Source organism: Leguminivora glycinivorella, chromosome 23 (assembly GCF_023078275.1).
Source record: "Leguminivora glycinivorella isolate SPB_JAAS2020 chromosome 23, LegGlyc_1.1, whole genome shotgun sequence".
In the NCBI taxonomy this organism is placed as follows: Eukaryota; Metazoa; Arthropoda; class Insecta; order Lepidoptera; family Tortricidae; genus Leguminivora; species Leguminivora glycinivorella.
Window position 1 is genome coordinate 5,993,069 of NC_062993.1, and position 13,646 is coordinate 6,006,714.

The following is a 13,646-nucleotide window of genomic DNA, read 5'->3' on the forward strand; positions in this document are numbered from 1 at the left end:
TATCTTGTGTATTTCCTGATATTATTGGACTTGGCGACGCGCTGCACGGAAGCTTATGGAAGTAAGTTATTGGTATAATATTCAAAATATAGAAAAGCTTTATTTACATTTGATATCAGTTATCAGAAATAACATAAATAATCATGTATACCTACGCTCCATTCGTGTTGAAACAAAAACAAATAGATTAATAAAATTATATCCATTAGGAATACAATAAATTGACTTGATCTGTTATGAATAATATTTTTAAGAATTAGGTAAGTAATTTTATTAATAATCTTTGGAATATTTTGATAATTAAGGCTGTGTATATTATTCATTACATATTAATCATACAGCATTCGTACTTAGTTGAAATTGGGAGCTAAGTATATAATAAAAATGTTCTAATTGGAACTTTGTTAAAGTTGACAAATGCTTATAATAAGGTGAGTACAAATTTCTCTTATTAATTATTGTATTATAAAACATGGATATTTTTTTCTGTTTCATTCATACATCCAAATTAGTAAAATAAACAATGCAACAACTTCCTATTGGTACAAGAATAAAAGTAGTAATCACTAGACCACTAAACAAAAAGAAACTTGTATTTAGTTTATTACACAGAAAAATTAAACAATTATCTAGCTCAAGCATTTGTATATCATCCCTTATAAAATACTTAGTCTTTAAGAACAACCATTGTACACACTTGTTACTCATAATAAATTATTTGTATTTGTTTTGTAATGATACACTGATTGCAAACTTCACAGGGTATGTAGCCAAATGGCAAACACGCTCACGAAACGCTCGTATATAATTAGATATCTATCTCTATCGCTCTTGCATATTGGCGCGACAGATTCAGACTACCTTTTGCAGCGTTTCATTTACATTTCGTGTCACAGAAAAACCATTCAGCTACGGCACCTGATTTATCTGTATTAAAAAAAAAGGGATGTCAGATACTTTTGGTGCATTGTTTCATCTCATCTGTTACTATTGATGGTGACTGTTCTACTTCTACTACTTCTAGTGTGATAGATATTTGCAATTCCTAAAAATCTCTTTGAAGCTACCCCAATGTACAGTTAGCTGCAAAAGTGCATGGCAAATTTATCAGTGAATTCATTAAGTCCTACTAATAACATATGTGTCTATGGTTGCACGAAATAAAAATATTAAATAAATAAATATTGGGGACACCTTACACAGTAGGCCTAGCACATGATTGCCGCGAGAGTATGTCGCCGCGAGATAGACTACCCGTCCCTATGTCATTAATACAGTTAGAAGAAGACGTGTCATCTATCTCGCGGCGACATACTTTCTCGGCAATCATGTGCTAGGTCTTCAGATCAACTTAGCCCCTAACTAAGCAAAGCTTGTACTATGGGTGCTAAGCGACGATATACATACTTAAATAGATAAATACATACTTATATACATAGAAAACATCCATAACTCAGGAACAAATATCTGTGCTCATCACACAAATAAATGCCCTTACCGGGATTCGAACCCAGGACCGCGGCTTAGCAGGCAGGGTCACTACCGACTGAGCCAGACCGGTCGTCGGTATTCACTCATTCATATTAATTTCTCTATCATGCAATTTTGCAGCTCACTCAAAATCAAAATACCTGTACCGTGAAACACTTAAAATTATAATTGAAACAAATAAAATTACCACAAATCATAAATCATAGACTTGCAAGAAATCTAAACCTGTTTATCATGCATTCCTATGATAATTGTAGTCCTACACAAACTATTGCAATGCTGTAAAGCCATACTGTTAATATGCTTATTGATTTAATGATGCACCTCCTTGTATAGTCTACAAAGATTTAATACAAGGTATGGTAAACACTGTAAGGAAATAACTATGTTCTTTGTCACACATTTATTATCAGGATTAATGATTATCTGCTGCTATGTACTGCCTTGAACTAAACTTATATATAATAGAGTTGTCTGCTCATCACTGAAAATATTGCTCACAACTACCTAGTACAAATACAAACTTTCAAATGTACTAGTTTAGTTTTTTGGCACAACACTATTAAGCATTTTCGCATTGCATTTTTAGCATGTGCGGTGTACCTATCACAAAATTTCATATATACCGTAGATCAAGCAAATGTATCTACTTAGTGCGTCAAACGAACTCAGTCAAATCCACTGTCCATCTTTACTTACAGCTTGCATCTTTCTGGCATCATTTGTAAGTTGAACTCAAGAAAAAAAAATAAAAAATGCCTTGATACATGATAGTAATTTGCAACAACACAAGAACTATGGATACTCAAGGGCCTGACACATATTTCCAATCACAGGCAAGTAACAACTTCAGTACAGGTGAACTTATTTCTTCTAACTAAAAGTTCTGTGGTAACTACGAACTTTCGCGGCGCTCCTAAGCGTAATTTTAATATTATTCACAATAATTAGGTAAATAAGTTAAAAAGTGATAAATTACCAGAGTAAAAGCCCATTATCAAAGGATGTGGAACAGTGGGACAACTTCCGTTATTGCGAAGCGCAGTCACTGACACGTCCGGAGATATGGCCACCTCCGTGAAGTTGACCGCCCCATATCGAGTGCCCGCAAATTACATATCTATATCGTTAGTTCATCGTTAGTTCACGTTAGTTCAGTATGTGAAATCGTTAGGATCCGATAACAACATCACTTTTTTTAAAAAACAAAATGGAGGGGGCCAACTTCACGCTACCGCCCCAAAACTGATTTTACGGTTTTTGTCAATTGGAATCGAAAGATAATCGTTAATAGACGTTAGTTCAGTATATAAAATCGTTAGGATCCGATTAGAAGTATTTTTTTTTTTTAAATGAAGTGGGGCGGCCAACTTCACGCTACCGCCCCAAACTCGATTTTACGATTTCTGTCAATTGAATTCGAAAGATAATCGTTAGTAGACGTTAGTTCAGTATATAAAATCGTTAGGATCCGATTAGAAGTATTTTTTTTTTTAATGAAGTGGGGCGGCCAACTTCACGCTACCGCCCCAAACTCGATTTTACGATTTCTGTCAATTGAATTCGAAAGATAATCGTTAGTAGACGTTAGTTCAGTATATAAAATCGTTAGGATCCGATTAGAAGTATTTTTTTTTTTTTATGAAGTGGGGCGGCCAACTTCAGGCTACACCGCCCCAAACTCGATTTTACTATTTCTGTCAATTAGAATCGAAAGATGATCGTTAGTAGACGTTAGTTCAGTATATAAAATCGTTAGGATCCGATTAGAAGTATTTTTTTTTTTATGTAGTGGGGCGGCCAACTTCAGGCTACACCGCCCCAAACTCGATTTTACTATTTCTGTCAATTAGAATCGAAAGATGATCGTTAGTTGACGTTAGTTCAGTATATAAAATCGTTAGGATCCGAAGTGCAACACCACTACGCATTATTCATTTTAATATTATTCATTTTAAACCCAAAACATAGGTTGCAGCAGTAAACTGTTTTTATGGCTTCTATCATGCAAAATCGATATGGATTCATTAGTTCATCGTTAGTTCACGACGCTTAGTATGTGAAATCATTACGATACAATAAAAACATAAATTTTTCACTCATAGAAGATTCGCCATAAAAAAATAAAACTTAAAAATTTTAAAAACTCAACTTATGGTCCCATGTCGAAGGCCGAAAAATTACTTAGGATCGGATCCTTACGATGCCACTTTGTGAATACGTTCAAAAGACGTTGCTCAATCAAGATACACAGGTCACTTGCGGGCACTCGTAGAAGATTCGCCATAAAAGCATAAAACTTGAAAATTTTGAAAACTCAAGTTATGGTCCTATGTCGAAGGCCGAAAAAAATACTTGGGATCGGATCCTTACGATGCCACTTTGTGAATACGTTCAAAAGACATTGCTCAATCATAATACATAGGTCATTGGCGGGCACTCGTAGAAGATTCACCATAAAAAAATAAAACTTAAAAAATTTAAGAACTCAACTTATGGTCCTATGTCGAAGGCCGAAAAAAATACTTGGGATCGGATCCTTACGATGCCACTTTGTGAATACCTTCAGAAGACGTTGCTCAATCATAATACACATGTCGTTTGCGGGCACTCGCTGAAGATTCGCCATAAAAAATAAAATTTAAAAAATTGAAAAACTCAACTTATGGTCCTATGTCGAAGGCCGAAAAAAATACTTGGGATCGGATCCTTACGATCCCACTTTGTGAATACCTTCAAAAGACGTTGCTCAATCAAGATACTCAGGTCATTTGCGGGCACTCGTAGTAGATTCGCCATAAAAAAATAAAATTTAAAAAATTGAAAAACTCAACTTATGGTCCTATGTCGAAGGCCGAAAAAAATACTTGGGATCGGATCCTTACGATGCCACTTTGTGAATACCTTCAGAAGACGTTGCTCAATCAAGATACTCAGGTCATTTGCGGGCACTCGTAGTAGATTCGCCATAAAAAAATACAACTTGAAAATTTTAAAAACTCAACTTATGGTCCTATGTCGAAGGCCGAAAAAAATACTTGGGATCGGATCCTTACGCTGCCACTTTGTGAATACCTTCAGAAAATGTGGCTGAATCAAGATACATAGGTCATTTGCGGGCACTCGTAGTAGATTCGCCATAAAAAAATACAACTTGAAAATTTTATAAACTCAACTTATGGTCCTATGTCGAAGGCCGAAAAAATACTTGGGATCGGATCCTTACGATTCCACTTTGTGAATACCTTCAGAAGACGTTGTTCAATAAAGATACACAGGTCATTTGCGGGCACTCGTAGTAGATTCGCCATAAAAAAATACAACTTGAAAATTTTATAAACTCAACTTATGGTCCTATGTCGAAGGCCGAAAAAATACTTGGGATCGGATCCTTACGATCCCACTTTGTGAATACCTTCAGAAGACGTTGCTGAATCAAGATACATAGGTCATTTGCGGGCACTCGCATAAGATTCACCATAAAATAATAAAACATGAAATTTTTAAAAACACAACTTATGGTCCTATGTCGAAGGCCGAAAAAAATACTTGGGATCGGATCCTTACGATTCCACTTTGTGAATACCTTCAGAAGACGTTGCTGAATCAAGATACATAGGTCATTTGCGGGCACTCGCAGAAGATTCGCCATAAAATAATAAAACTTGAAATTTTTAAAAACTCAACTTATGGTCCTATGTCGAAGGCCGAAAAAAATACTTGGGATCGGATCCTTACGATCCCACTTTGTGAATACCTTCAGAAGACGTTGCTGAATCAAGATACATAGGTCATTTGCGGGCACTCGCAGAAGATTCGCCATAAAAAAATACAACTTGAAAATTTTAAAAACTCAACTTATGGTCCTATGTCGAAGGCCGAAAAAAATACTTGGGATCGGATCCTTACGATGCCACTTTGTGAATACCTTCAGTAGACGTTGCTCAATCATGATACTCAGTTCATTTGCGGGCACTCGTAGTAGTTTCGCCATAAAAAAATACAACTTGAAAATTTTAAAAACTCAACTTATGGTCCTATGTCGAAGGCCGAAAAAATACTTGGGATCGGATCCTTACGATCCCACTTTGTGAATACCTTCAGAAGACGTTGCTAAATCAAGATACATTGGTCATTTGCGGGCACTCGCGGATGATTCACCATAAAATAATAAAACTTGAAAATTTTAAAAACTCAACTTATGGTCCTATGTCGAATGCCGAAAAAAATACTTGGGATCGGATCCTTACGATCCCACTTTGTGAATACCTTCAAAAGACGTTGCTGAATCGAGATACATAGGTCATTGGCGGGCACTCGCAGAAGATTCACCATAAAATAATAAAACTTGAAATTTTAAAAACTCAACTTATGGTCCTATGTCGAAGGCCGAAAAAAATACTTGGGATCGGATCCTTACGATGCCACTTTGTGAATACCTTCAGAAGACGTTGCTGAATCAAGATACATAGGTCATTTGCGGGCACTCGTAGTAGCTTCGCCATAAAAAAATACAACTTGAAAATATTAAAAACTCAACTTATGGTCCTACGTCGAAGGCCGAAAAAAATACTTGGGATCGGATCCTTACGATCCTACTTTGTAAATACCTTCAAAAGACGTTGCTCAATCATAATACACATGTCGTTTGCGGGCATTCGCTGAAGATTCGCCATAAAAAAATAAAACTTAAAAAATTGAAAAACACAACTTATGGTCCTATGTCGAAGGCCGAAAAAAATACTTGGGATCGGATCCTTACGATCCCACTTAGTGAATACCTTCAAAAGACGTTGCTGAATCAAGATACATAGGTCATTTGCGGGCACTCGTAGTAGATTCACCATAAAATAATAAAACTTGAAATTTTTAAAAACTCAACTTATGGTCCTATGTCGAAGGCCGAAAAAAATACTTGGGATCGGATCCTTACGATGCCACTTTGTGAATACCTTCAGAAGACGTTGCTCAATCGTAATACACATGTCGTTTGCGGGCACTCGCTGAAGATTCGCCATAAAAAAATAAATCTTAAAAAATTGAAAAACTCAACTTATGGTCCTATGTCGAAGGCCGAAAAAAATACTTGGGATCGGATCCTTACGATCCCACTTAGTGAATACCTTCAAAAGACGTTGCTGAATCAAGATACATAGGTCATTTGCGGGCACTCGTAGTAGATTCACCATAAAATAATAAAACTTGAAATTTTTAAAAACTCAACTTATGGTCCTATGTCGAAGGCCGAAAAAAATACTTGGGATCGGATCCTTACGATGCCACTTTGTGAATACCTTCAGAAGACGTTGCTCAATCATAATACACATGTCGTTTGCGGGCACTCGCTGAAGATTCGCCATAAAAAAATAAAACTTAAAAAATTTAAAAACTCAACTTATGGTCCTATGTCGAAGGCCGAAAAAAATACTTGGGATCGGATCCTTACGATGCCACTTTGTGAATACCTTCAGAAGACGTTGCTAAATCAAGATACAAAGGTCATTTGCGGGCACTCGTAGTAGATTCGCCATAAAAAATACAACTTGAAAATTTTAAAAACTCAACTTATGGTCCTATGTCGAAAGCTGAAAAAAATACTTGGGATCGGATCCTTACGATCCCACTTTGTGAATACCTTCAGAAGACGTTGCTAAATCAAGATACATTGGTCATTTGCGGGCACTCGCGGATGATTCACCATAAAATAATAAAACTTGAAAATTTTAAAAACTCAACTTATGGTCCTATGTCGAAGGCCGAAAAAAATACTTGGGATCGGATCCTTACGATCCCACTTTGTGAATACCTTCAAAAGACGTTGCTGAATCGAGATACATAGGTCATTTGCGGGCACTCGCAGAAGATTCACCATAAAATAATAAAACTTGAAATTTTAAAAACTCAACTTATGGTCCTATGTCGAAGGCCGAAAAAAATACTTGGGATCGGATCCTTACGATGCCACTTTGTGAATACCTACAGAAGACGTTGCTGAATCAAGATACATAGGTCATTTGCGGGCACTCGCAGAAGATTCACCATAAAATAATAAAACATGAAATTTTTAAAAACTCAACTTATGGTCCTATGTCGATGGCTGAAAAAAATACTTGGGATCGGATCCTTACGATGCCACTTTGTGAATACCTTCAGAAGACGTTGCTCAATAAAGATACTCAGGTCATTTGCGGGCACTCGTAGTAGATTCGCCATAAAAAAATACAACTTGAAAATTTTAAAAACTCAACTTATGGTCCTATGTCGAAGGCCGAAAAAAATACTTGGGATCGGATCCTTACGCTGCCACTTTGTGAATACCTTCAGAAAATGTGGCTGAATCAAGATACATAGGTCATTTGCGGGCACTCGTAGTAGATTCGCCATAAAAAAATACAACTTGAAAATTTTAAAAACTCAACTTATGGTCTTATGTCGAAGGCCGAAAAAAATACTTGGGATCGGATCCTTACGATCCCACTTTGTGAATACCTTCAGAAGACGTTGCTGAATCAAGATACATAGGTCATTTGCGGGCACTCGCAGAAGATTCACCATAAAATAATAAAACTTGAAATTTTTAAAAACTCAACTTATGGTCCTATGTCGAAGGCCGAAAAAAATACTTGGGATCGGATCCTTACGATGCCACTTTGTGAATACCTTCAGAAGACGTTGCTCAATCAAGATACTCAGGTCATTTGCGGGCACTCGTTGAAGATTCGCCATAAAAAAATAAAACTTAAAAAATTGAAAAACTCAACTTATGGTCCTATGTCGAAGGCCGAAAAAAATACTTGGGATCGGATCCTTACGATGCCACTTTGTGAATACCTTCAGAAGACGTTGCTCAATCAATATACTCAGGTCATTTGCGGGCACTCGTAGTAGCTTCGCCATAAAAAAATACAACTTGAAAATTTTAAAAACTCAACTTACGGTCCTATGTCGAAGGCCGAAAAAAATACTTGGGATCGGATCCTTACGACGCCACTTTGTGAATACCTTCAGAAGACGTTGCTCAGTCAAGATACTCAGGTCATTTGCGGGCACTCGTAGTAGCTTCGCCATAAAAAAATACAACTTGAAAATTTTAAAAACTCAACTTATGGTCCTACGTCGAAGGCCGAAAAAAATACTTGGGATCGGATCCTTACGATCCTACTTTGTAAATACCTTCAAAAGACGTTGCTCAATCATAATACACATATCGTTTGCGGGCACTCACTGAAGATTCGCCATAAAAAAATAAAACTTAAAAAATTGAAAAACTCAACTTATGGTCCTATGTCGAAGGCTGAAAAAAATACTTGGGATCGGATCCTTACGATCCCACTTTGTGAATACCTTCAGAAGACGTTGCTGAATCAAGATACATAGGTCATTTGCGGGCACTCGCAGAAAATTCACCATAAAATAATAAAACTTGAAATTTTTAAAAACTCAACTTATGGTCCTATGTCGAAGGCCGAAAAAAATACTTGGGATCGGATCCTTACGATGCCACTTTGTGAATACCTTCAGAAGACGTTGCTCAATCAAGATACTCAGGTCATTTGCGGGCACTCGTTGAAGATTCGCCATAAAAAAATAAAACTTAAAAAATTGAAAAACTCAACTTATGGTCCTATGTCGAAGGCCGAAAAAAATACTTGGGATCGGATCCTTACGATGCCACTTTGTGAATACCTTCAGAAGACGTTGCTCAATCAAGATACTCAGGTCATTTGCGGGCACTCGTAGTAACTTCGCCATAAAAAAATACAACTTGAAAATTTTAAAAACTCAACTTACGGTCCTATGTCGAAGGCCGAAAAAAATACTTGGGATCGGATCCTTACGACGCCACTTTGTGAATACCTTCAGAAGACGTTGCTCAGTCAAGATACTCAGGTCATTTGCGGGCACTCGTAGTAGCTTCGCCATAAAAAAATACAACTTGAAAATTTTAAAAACTCAACTTATGGTCCTACGTCGAAGGCCGAAAAAAATACTTGGGATCGGATCCTTACGATCCTACTTTGTAAATACCTTCAAAAGACGTTGCTCAATCATAATACACATGTCGTTTGCGGGCACTCGCTGAAGATTCGCCATAAAAAAATAAAACTTAAAAAATTGAAAAACTCAACTTATGGTCCTATGTCGAAGGCCGAAAAAAATACTTGGGATCGGATCCTTACGATCCCACTTAGTGAATACCTTCAAAAGACGTTGCTGAATCAAGATACATAGGTCATTTGCGGGCACTCGTAGTAGATTCACCATAAAATAATAAAACTTGAAATTTTTAAAAACTCAACTTATGGTCCTATGTCGAAGGCCGAAAAAAATACTTGGGATCGGATCCTTACGATGCCACTTTGTGAATACCTTCAGAAGACGTTGCTCAATCATAATACACATGTCGTTTGCGGGCACTCGCTGAAGATTCGCCATAAAAAAATAAAACTTAAAAAATTGAAAAACTCAACTTATGGTCCTATGTCGAGGGCCGAAAAAAATACTTGGGATCGGATCCTTACGATGCCACTTTGTGAATACCTTCAGAAGACGTTGCTGAATCAAGATACTCAGGTCATTTGCGGGCACTCGTAGTAGCTTCGCCATAAAAAAATACAACTTGAAAATTTTAAAAACTCAACTTATGGTCCTATGTCGAAGGCCGAAAAAAATACTTGGGATCGGATCCTTACGATGCCACTTAGTGAATTATTTACAAAGTGGCGTCGTAAGGATCCGATCCCAAGTATTTTTTTCGGCCTTCGACGTAGGACCATAAGTTGAGTTTTTAATATTTTCAAGTTGTATTTTTTTATGGCGAAGCTACTACGAGTGCCCGCAAATGACCTGAGTATCTTGACTGAGCAACGTCTTCTGAAGGTATTCACAAAGTGGCGTCGTAAGGATCCGATCCCAAGTATTTTTTTCGGCCTTCGACATAGGACCATAAGTTGAGTTTTTAAAATTTTCAAGTTGTATTTTTTTATGGCGAAGCTACTACGAGTGCCCGCAAATGACCTGAGTATCTTGATTGAGCAACGTCTTCTGAAGGTATTCACAAAGTGGCATCGTAAGGATCCGATCCCAAGTATTTTTTTCGGCCTTCGACATAGGACATAAGTTGAGTTTTTAAATTTTTTAAGTTTTATTTTTTTATGGCGAATCTTCAACGAGTGCCCGCAAATGACCTGAGTATCTTGATTGAGCAACGTCTTCTGAAGGTATTCACAAAGTGGCATCGTAAGGATCCGATCCCAAGTATTTTTTTCGGCCTTCGACATAGGACCATAAGTTGAGTTTTTAAAAATTTCAAGTTTTATTATTTTATGGTGAATCTTCTGCGAGTGCCCGCAAATGACCTATGTATCTTGATTCAGCAACGTCTTCTGAAGGTATTCACAAAGTGGGATCGTAAGGATCCGATCCCAAGTATTTTTTTCGGCCTTCGACATAGGACCATAAGTTGAGTTTTTAAAATTTTCAAGTTGTATTTTTTTATGGCGAATCTACTACGAGTGCCCGCAAATGACCTGAGTATCTTGATTGAGCAACGTCTTCTGAAGGTATTCACAAAGTGGCATCGTAAGGATCCGATCCCAAGTATTTTTTTCGGCCTTCGACATAGGACCATAAGTTGAGTTTTTAAAATATCCAAGTTGTATTTTTTTATGGCGAATCTACTACGAGTGCCCGCAAATGACCTGAGTATCTTGATTGAGCAACGTCTTCTGAAGGTATTCACAAAGTGGCATCGTAAGGATCCGATCCCAAGTATTTTTGTCGGCCTTCGACATAGGACCATAAGTTGAGTTTTTAAAAATTTCAAGTTTTATTATTTTATGGTGAATCTTCTGCGAGTGCCCGCAAATGACCTATGTATCTTGATTCAGCAACGTCTTCTGAAGGTATTCACAAAGTGAGATCGTAAGGATCCGATCCCAAGTATTTTTTTCGGCCTTCGACATAGGACCATAAGTTGAGTTTTTAAAATTTACAAGTTGTATTTTTTTATGGCGAATCTACTACGAGTGCCCGCAAATGACCTGAGTATCTTGATTGAGCAACGTCTTCTGAAGGTATTCACAAAGTGGCATCGTAAGGATCCGATCCCAAGTATTTTTGTCGGCCTTCGACATAGGACCATAAGTTGAGTTTTTAAAAATTTCAAGTTTTATTATTTTATGGTGAATCTTCTGCGAGTTCCCGCAAATGACCTATGTATCTTGATTCAGCAACGTCTTCTGAAGGTATTCACAAAGTGAGATCGTAAGGATCCGATCCCAAGTATTTTTTTCAGCCTTCGACATAGGACCATAAGTTGAGTTTTTCAATTTTTTAAGTTTTATTTTTTTATGGCGAATCTTCAGCGAGTGCCCGCAAACGACATGTGTATTATGATTGAGCAACGTCTTCTGAAGGTATTCACAAAGTGGCATCGTAAGGATCCGATCCCAAGTATTTTTTTCGGCCTTCGACATAGGACCATAAGTTGAGTTTTTAAAAATTTCAAGTTTTATTATTTTATGGTGAATCTACTACGAGTGCCCGCAAATGACCTATGTATCTTGATTCAGCAACGTCTTTTGAAGGTATTCACTAAGTGGGATCGTAAGGATCCGATCCCAAGTATTTTTTTCGGCCTTCGACATAGGACCATAAGTTGAGTTTTTCAATTTTTTAAGTTTTATTTTTTTATGGCGAATCTTCAGCGAGTGCCCGCAAACGACATGTGTATTATGATTGAGCAACGTCTTTTGAAGGTACTTACAAAGTAGGATCGTAAGGATCCGATCCCAAGTATTTTTTTCGGCCTTCGACGTAGGACCATAAGTTGAGTTTTTAATATTTTCAAGTTGTATTTTTTTATGGCGAAGCTACTACGAGTGCCCGCAAATGACCTGAGTATCTTGACTGAGCAACGTCTTCTGAAGGTATTCACAAAGTGGCGTCGTAAGGATCCGATCCCAAGTATTTTTTTCGGCCTTCGACATTGGACCGTAAGTTGAGTTTTTAAAATTTTCAAGTTGTATTTTTTTATGGCGAAGCTACTACGAGTGCCCGCAAATGACCTGAGTATATTGATTGAGCAACGTCTTCTGAAGGTATTCACAAAGTGGCATCGTAAGGATCCGATCCCAAGTATTTTTTTCGGCCTTCGACATAGGACCATAAGTTGAGTTTTTCAATTTTTTAAGTTTTATTTTTTTATGGCGAATCTTCAACGAGTGCCCGCAAATGACCTGAGTATCTTGATTGAGCAACGTCTTCTGAAGGTATTCACAAAGTGGCATCGTAAGGATCCGATCCCAAGTATTTTTTTCGGCCTTCGACATAGGACCATAAGTTGAGTTTTTAAAAATTTCAAGTTTTATTATTTTATGGTGAATCTTCTGCGAGTGCCCGCAAATGACCTATGTATCTTGATTCAGCAACGTCTTCTGAAGGTATTCACAAAGTGGGATCGTAAGGATCCGATCCCAAGTATTTTTTTCGGCCTTCGACATAGGACCATAAGTTGAGTTTTTAAAATTTTCAAGTTGTATTTTTTTATGGCGAATCTACTACGAGTGCCCGCAAATGACCTGAGTATCTTGATTGAGCAACGGCTTCTGAAGGTATTCACAAAGTGGGATCGTAAGGATCCGATCCCAAGTATTTTTTTCGGCCTTCGACATAGGACCATAAGTTGAGTTTTTAAAATTTTCAAGTTGTATTTTTTTATGGCGAATCTACTACGAGTGCCCGCAAATGACCTGAGTATCTTGATTGAGCAACGTCTTCTGAAGGTATTCACAAAGTGGCATCGTAAGGATCCGATCCCAAGTATTTTTTTCGGCCTTCGACATAGGACCATAAGTTGAGTTTTTAAAATTTTCAAGTTGTATTTTTTTATGGCGAATCTACTACGAGTGCCCGCAAATGACCCGAGTATCTTGATTGAGCAACGTCTTCTGAAGGTATTCACAAAGTGGCATCGTAAGGATCCGATCCCAAGTATTTTTTTCGGCCTTCGACATAGGACCATAAGTTGAGTTTTTAAAAATTTCAAGTTTTATTATTTTATGGTGAATCTTCTGCGAGTGCCCGCAAATGACCTATGTATCTTGATTCAGCAACGTCTTCTGAAGGTATTCACAAAGTGGGATCGTAAGGAT